Raw genomic sequence first — 7,433 nt, forward strand, 5'->3', positions numbered from 1 at the left:
GGGAATATCCTATGACCAACATAGATACTTTTGTGAGAGCTGTTTTTTTTTACTTACTGCTCACCTCTTTTAAAGAAATCAATAACTTATTTGCTTTTTGTGAAATGACTTGATAGCTGACACAGTCACTACGTTTAAACAGCACAGGAAAATACAAATAAATTAAACAGTAATGTAATCCCAGAGGGAAAAAATGTTATTCATAGTGTGAACAGGAACATCTTTGACACAGCAGGTAAATTCCTAGTGGAGATTACATTATATATATATATATATATATCATCAATGAGAATGCATGTAATGTTTTTACTGATTTCTGCAATATTGACATAGGAACTCAGATTGATACTGTGATTCTGTTGTTCTTTATCAATATTTGGAAATAATCTAGTATTCTTTGTTGATTAGTGAAAATTTAACAAGAATGAATTGATAATATACAATTTCTTTTTAAAATTTGGAATGTATTTGCTTCCCACAGCTGTGAATCTTACAATCCAATCCTTTATGAGTGTATTTCTTAAGTAAGTACAACTCTGAAAGATATTTTCTTTAAGGATAAATTTCCTTAAATGATAGACGTATTCCTGCTAGGTAAATAATGCAAATGCATATTAGACATTGCCACTGTAACTAAAGCATGTTAATCTTTACATTGGCACCTTAATTCCACATCTCAGTATCGCCAAGAATGTCTAAATAAGCCTGCTGTCATTGATTTTTTTTTATATGATGTCATTTCTACTGATCTTAATACTGAAAGGAAATGAGTAAGGAGGGAATATCTGTAACAGAGACTGTTAAATTAATAATAAGTTAACTTTTAAAATAATTTTCTACCTGTTTAGCAGCTTTGGATCTGCTAAAAAAGGAGACAGTCTCATTTTTGGCGGGGAGGGTTGGGTTTTGTTTGATTGAATGTTTTCATTTGGTTTTTTTTCTTTTTCTTACTACTTGCTCTTGCTTTATTTTGCAGTAGAACTGGGGAAAAGAAATCAAAAAGAGAAAGGTGAGGAATATGTGCTGAATACTTCAGCTGCCTGACTGGCAAGCCATCTGGACACACGAGGCATCTCAGATGTCTTGGTCTCACAGTTGGCGGCAACCCTTCCTTGAGCTGGAGGAAGGGAGGGAGGGAAATGCTGAAGCCTTTAGATAGTCAGGGGAATGTGGCTGAGGCCAGGATTAGGCACATTTCAAGAGGACTGCTTGGAAAGACCAGTCAAAGCTCAGTCTCTGTGTGCAAAGTAGGTAGGATTGTTTGGCCTTCATGACTTGCATCTACAAAATCAGAATGTGTGATGAATAATACCTTAAAATACAATATTAGCTACTTCCTATGTTAAAGTACGATTTATTTTTTTTTTTATATAGTTTGTGACTGGATTAAACACAGTATGTCTGGACTTGCCATTTATATTAAGAAGTATGATACATGGAGATCAGAAAGAGGTGAAATATTGCAGAAGAGACTTATACCTAATGCCTGGTTGGTATAAGAGGTCTAACGAGGATGGTGGCAAGTGTGTAGACAGACCACTAAAAGTTGGATAACTGTTTCCATTAGACCAGTGGCTGCTGAATTCCTACATTATAAATTAAGAAATCTTACTTTTAAAAGTCCATTTATAATGTCTAAATAATGACAAGGTGATCTGTGTCACTGACTCACTCAGTGTGTTCTCAAAGGCCCATTCGGAGTTTTACACAAAATAGATTTTTTTATTATTTTGTTTTTCACTGAGATAAACTCCTTTTGATGTTTTCTTTCTATGGAAGTGTTGTGGTTTAACCCAGCTAGCAACTAAGTACCATGCAGCCACTCACTCACTCCCCGCTGCCCCCACCCCCAGCAGGATAAGGAAGAGAATCAGGAAAAAAGTAAAACTTGTGAGTTGACATAAGAAAAATTTAATGTTATCATTATTATTATTATTATTATTATTATTATTATTATTATTATTATTATTATTATTATTATTATTATTCCAATAATATAATAGTAACAGCAATAGTACTACTATTATTAACAATTTTAATGAAAATGAGAGAGAGAGAGGAATAAAACCCCAAAAGAAAAAAAAACCCAAACCCCAAGTAATGAACAATACAATTGCTCACTACCCAGTGACTGATGCCTAGCCAATCCCCAAGCAGTAGTTAGCCCCTCCTGGCCAATCCTCCCAGTGTATATACTGAGTATGACATTCTATTGTATGGAATAACCCTTTGGCCAGTTTGGGTCAGCTGCCCTAGCTATGCTGCCTCCCAACTTCTTGTGCACCTGCAGGTTTTCCTAGAGCAAGTAAATACCATTTCAGTGTATTTTCCTAACATATAGGCAACATTTTGCAAATAAAAACACAGCCATTTCTTACACAAGTTCTCCATTGGCTTTCTTAACTACAGTTTTATTTCTGTAAAAGTTTTGTGCTAACATTTCAATGCCTGCTGAAACAGCTACGGGATTTCAATTCAAGTTCACTGCAGTTTTTCTATTTTTAAGTATAGTTCAGTAGTCTGAGAATAATATGACTATACCAGCAAGGGAATTAAAACACATCTATCCTCTCTGAAAGAAATTTTTCTTTCTTGGGTCTCTATAATTACATTTTCATTTTCAGGCTCATCTCTGTGGCTGATAACTAAAACATTGATTTAAAAAAATTACAATTATGTTTTAAAAAACATATTGTACAAAAAAAATTAAAATCACAGTAAAAATAGTTTTGGATAAAATCATAACATGGGATGTGTTTTGAAACTTTGGAATTCACCTTCTTCTAAAACAGAAGTTCATCTATTTTTAGATGTCTTAAATTTCATTTTGAATTTGCATTTCAGCAAGGAGTCATTCATTTCATTAAAAAGTCAGTTTAGCTACCATTATTCATATTAAATTTAATGCTATTTTTGGAAAAGTCACCTTGAAATTGTTGTGGCTGGTTAAATGATAAGGAATTTATATTCATTAGTGTAAAGGCAGAATCTGATGAAAAAGAATAGTAGTATGTTTATGCAGTTGTTCAATCCTTCTATGTACAGCTGGATCTGCTGTCGTTAGTATAATAAATGCCTATAGTTATTCCTCAATAAAACTCTTACAGTCACTTATAAATTTGTCGCCTCTATTAGCAAAGTTGTCGTTTTCCACACTGAGCATTTGTGGTAATTTCATAATGCAGTGATTTCATGTAATAATTTTTGTATTTTTATGCACAGCAACAAAAGCATATGAAACTATTTGTGATCAGTTCATGTGCTTCGCTTTGCTATTTTAACACCCTTTTATATACTTTTGTGTATTATTTGTCATCATCTTTTTCTTTCCTGATGAGAAAGCATATGAAGTACAGTAGCTTGTATATTTTTCAGCCCTATTTCTTTTGCCAGTGTTTCATATCTATTGATCCAAATGTTTAATGGTAATGGTATCACATGCTAATGTGGCACCCACATCCAGGTCCTTTACAAATAAACTGCTCAAGTTTGGAAAGACACTGGGAATCACAATAATTTCTGATACTTGAAGCCCAAATAAAAATAAGCCTCCTTAAGTTTTCTCAAAATATTACTGAAATACTTCATCATTTTTTAAAAAATAAGTATTTATATCCCCTGTATTTCACAATGCTGCTTTGATTCTTGGGTTACATGTTTGGACAGAACTCTGAACTAGCTGCCACGTGTTCTTTACCCTAAAATTGAATGATTTATTTTAGCTCCAACTAGGATAACCTACTTGCTTAGTGTGTCAAGACTTTAGCCTTTCTTTTACTTGAAATGGGATTAATTACATTTAGGTACCTGGGTAAAAGCCTAACGGGCAATAAACATTAAGCCATTACTGTAGCCAAGCCTGTTAGCATACTTGATACCTGCTTCACAACTATTTTTTGCAGTCACTTATGTTTGGACTCTAAGGTCTGAGGAGTATGCAAAGGATGTATCATCAGAGTGATGTTCTGATACAGGATAATTTGTCTCCAAGCAAATACTAAAATGTATGTCTTTTCTATATTTTGCAGTAACTTTATGGACAGCTAGACTTCTTGTCTCTATGGAGTTCAATGCTCATTCTTAATGGTGATTTCCTTTTCTCTTTGGAAACTAAGGTGTATTGCAGATCTACCTGGATTTCATGCTGTGTTCTATGCTTTCTGAAGTGTCCCAAGGCAGATGATAGAAAAAAAATTCTTTTTTCCCCCTTTCTCCATGACACTGTCTTAAATGTGGCTACTCAGCTGTTTTCTTTTTCTCATCAGCAGCTCAAGTCAGTATCTTTGTGTCCCAGTTATGCCTGCCAAGTCCAGAACCAGGGTGGAGAAGATTGTCAGTCAGTTACAGCATCCTAAGAGTAGCAGTAGAAGAAATGGATTTTTTGGACAGTCTTCCCAGAAATCTGAGACAGGACAACTGAAGGCAAAGGAAAACCTTTCCTAAAACCCCGGACATTATCATGTGAAAGAAATAATAATTTCTACAAAAAGGTAACCAATCTCATTTCATCCATTCTCAACAGTGCTGTAAATTACCAACAAACCTGTAAAACATATTGTTTGTTTGGCTAGCAATAGTTTCAACTTGGACTCTTGGGGGGTGGGGGGGGTGGGGGGGGAGCGGAAGAAAAGAAAAAAAAATGTATTCAGGATTTTAAATAAATGCATGGGATGCTATTTACTGCTACCTTTGTTACTGTGGTATTGAAGAAGTCCGTACAAGACTGGTGTATCCTCTGTAATGATGAATGTGACTAGACTAATGTAGCATTGCTAGGTGAGAGTCCTTGAGATTTACATTTGATGTCTTAAATTTTCCCTTAGTTTGGTGGCTTCAAGGTTTTCTCAACTATTTCAATATTGATAAATGCTCTTCCAAGACACAGTAAATGTCATTTTGGTATTAGCACTGGAAGTTCAATCATGACAAAAACGAGCATGCTCTGTGAACAGCATTAACAATAAGAAGGTCCGACTCATTTAATTAGTTACTATTTCCCTAAAGATTTACATGTGTGAAATGTTCTATAAACAGTGGAATATTTTGTTATCACTTTACACAAGGTCCTAGCTAAGCATAATGAGGGAAATTTGGATTTTCTTACAGGGAATTGGACCAAAAAATTGCTGTCAAACAGAAATCCTGGGAATTGAGCAGCTAAAGGGATTAGAAAAACCCTAAGTCTGACAAGTTTTACTGTGGAATTATAGATTTATTTTTTAATAGACTTTGGCTCTAAATTCATTAAAAATGTTAATACAGGAAACAATTAAGAGCCAGCAGAAGGATGTGGCAAACAAAGACATTAATCAAGGGTTCTTCAAAATGAAAAATCTCTTTAGAAATTATATGGAATATCATGTGGTAGCAGAGTGGAATCCCAAATTGTTCTCAAATGTACTGCAGAATAACAAAAGTCCAGATGGAGAGGCTTGAAGTACTGCATTCGTTAGGGCTAGTAAATCATGCATTCTTTTGAGATATACTAAATTATGTTGGATCACAGTGTACATTACATTGTAAACTGAGTCTCTGAGAATATACACGCATAATCATAACTATGAGCTTGGCTACATAAAAACTGAAAAACTCAAATCTAGCATTACATTTCCTCCATTGAAAATACATAAGTGAAATGTAAAGAATAACCCATCTTCTTTCTTTTCCCCTTCTAATGAAGCTTTTTTATGAATAATTCACAGTATTTTCCACAGAGACAGAGAATGAACATCATTCATTGGATTGTAACTGCGTACATTTCCTTTCTGTAATCAGCTTGGGACACTGAAGCAGAATGATGAGGTTGACTTAGGATCCCCTTTTGTATCATAGATATTAAGCAAATCACTTCTACTCAAAATCCCGGTTTGCATTCTATGACTTGGGAAAAAGAAATGTGTTCTGAATTTTCAGTCTGGGTTTACTAACGAATGCCCTTATGCCATTTTACAGAATCAGTAAGACTCAATCACTGAATCATTTTAGCCAATTTTCATTGAAGAACATGCAATATGTTGTGAACTTTGGTTATATACTTCAGTGGTTCCATTACTAAAGAAATACATCATGCAATGTTCTTACACTTCTTCCTTCCCCCAACCTCTCCTTCATGGTATGCAATTTCTACTAACATTGTTATTCTCTTTTTTTATGGTTTTACTGAATTACTTCTCTATAGTATTAAGGAGTTCCTAAACAATGCTTCCTCTACCTGGGAAGGAAATGAAGGCTCTCTTTTTCAGTTTTAGTCATATTCTATCACTACTTATTTATTTATTTTCACATTAGAATAGTACACCTTCCAAAAATAAATCAAAACTGTCTTTATTGCTTTCAACCCTCCCAGCAGATATGCATTGTGAACATCAAAGAAAGAACTTTGAGTAAACCAGTTACATGATTAATGCTATCACAGAGGTCTAAAGAAAAAAAAAAAACAAACCCTAATTTGTCATTTTAGCTTATCTTCGGGAATGCTGGCTTGATTTGATTGTTGTAACCTCAATAATTTGACAGGAGATTAAGCGCCAAGATTCTGATGTTATAACTGAAAATGGGAATGGGTCTGCTCATTTCTTATGCATTTGAGAAATGAAACCTTTGTCGCTTTGCCTGCCAACACAGCTTTGTATTTCATTGTGCATTTATTAGTGTTTTGTTTTGCTGTTTTCCATGGCACATTACTGCTTTCCCTAGCAACCCTCACCAAGCTTAAAGGATTTTATTCTGGGAAGATAATTGCGAGACTCAGCTAAATTATTTCCACTTTTAATTTAAGCTTATTTTACTGCAATTTTAAAGTCCCAAAATACAACATTGTATTTTTCAACAATATGTTATGTTATTTTATGGAAAACGTAGAATAGATCACCTGGAGAGTTACTGAGCATGTTTGGGAGAGGCAGGCTCAATAGACTATACAAATAACCATGAGAAATTCATGGGTCTACAGCTACGGCAGGGAGGAACAAGGATCCTCTAATTTATGTAGAGAAACTGCAGGGTTGAAGTGAGGCGCACAAACATTTATACTTTTGGTCTCTCTTCTTTAGTTTATTTCAATTTGCTCTATTACAAAACTAAAAGCAGTAAAAATTGAGTATCTCTTTTTTATTCACTTATTTATTTTCTTAATTTCAAAAGCTTTCCAGTCTTTTAGAACTGTTGTTTATAAAATGAAAAGGCTGGACTGAACCTTATTGAAGTAATTCCCAGTGCAGTGTCATTTCAGGCAGCAAGGTAATGGAAAAGGCTCCTTTTATATGTGGGAAAACCTGAGAGCCCCAAATACAGGGAACTGAAAAGAGATGAAGAAATGCCATAGGAGGATGATTAGTAAAATAAGAATGTGAGGCATGTGTAGTTTCAGTGAAGTCAAAGGGTGCAATACGTGGTGCATCTATTGCCTTAGTCATTACATGATTTAAGCTGTG

The sequence above is a fragment of the Falco peregrinus genome, chromosome 3 (assembly GCF_023634155.1).
Source record: "Falco peregrinus isolate bFalPer1 chromosome 3, bFalPer1.pri, whole genome shotgun sequence".
NCBI classification, from domain to species: Eukaryota; Metazoa; Chordata; class Aves; order Falconiformes; family Falconidae; genus Falco; species Falco peregrinus.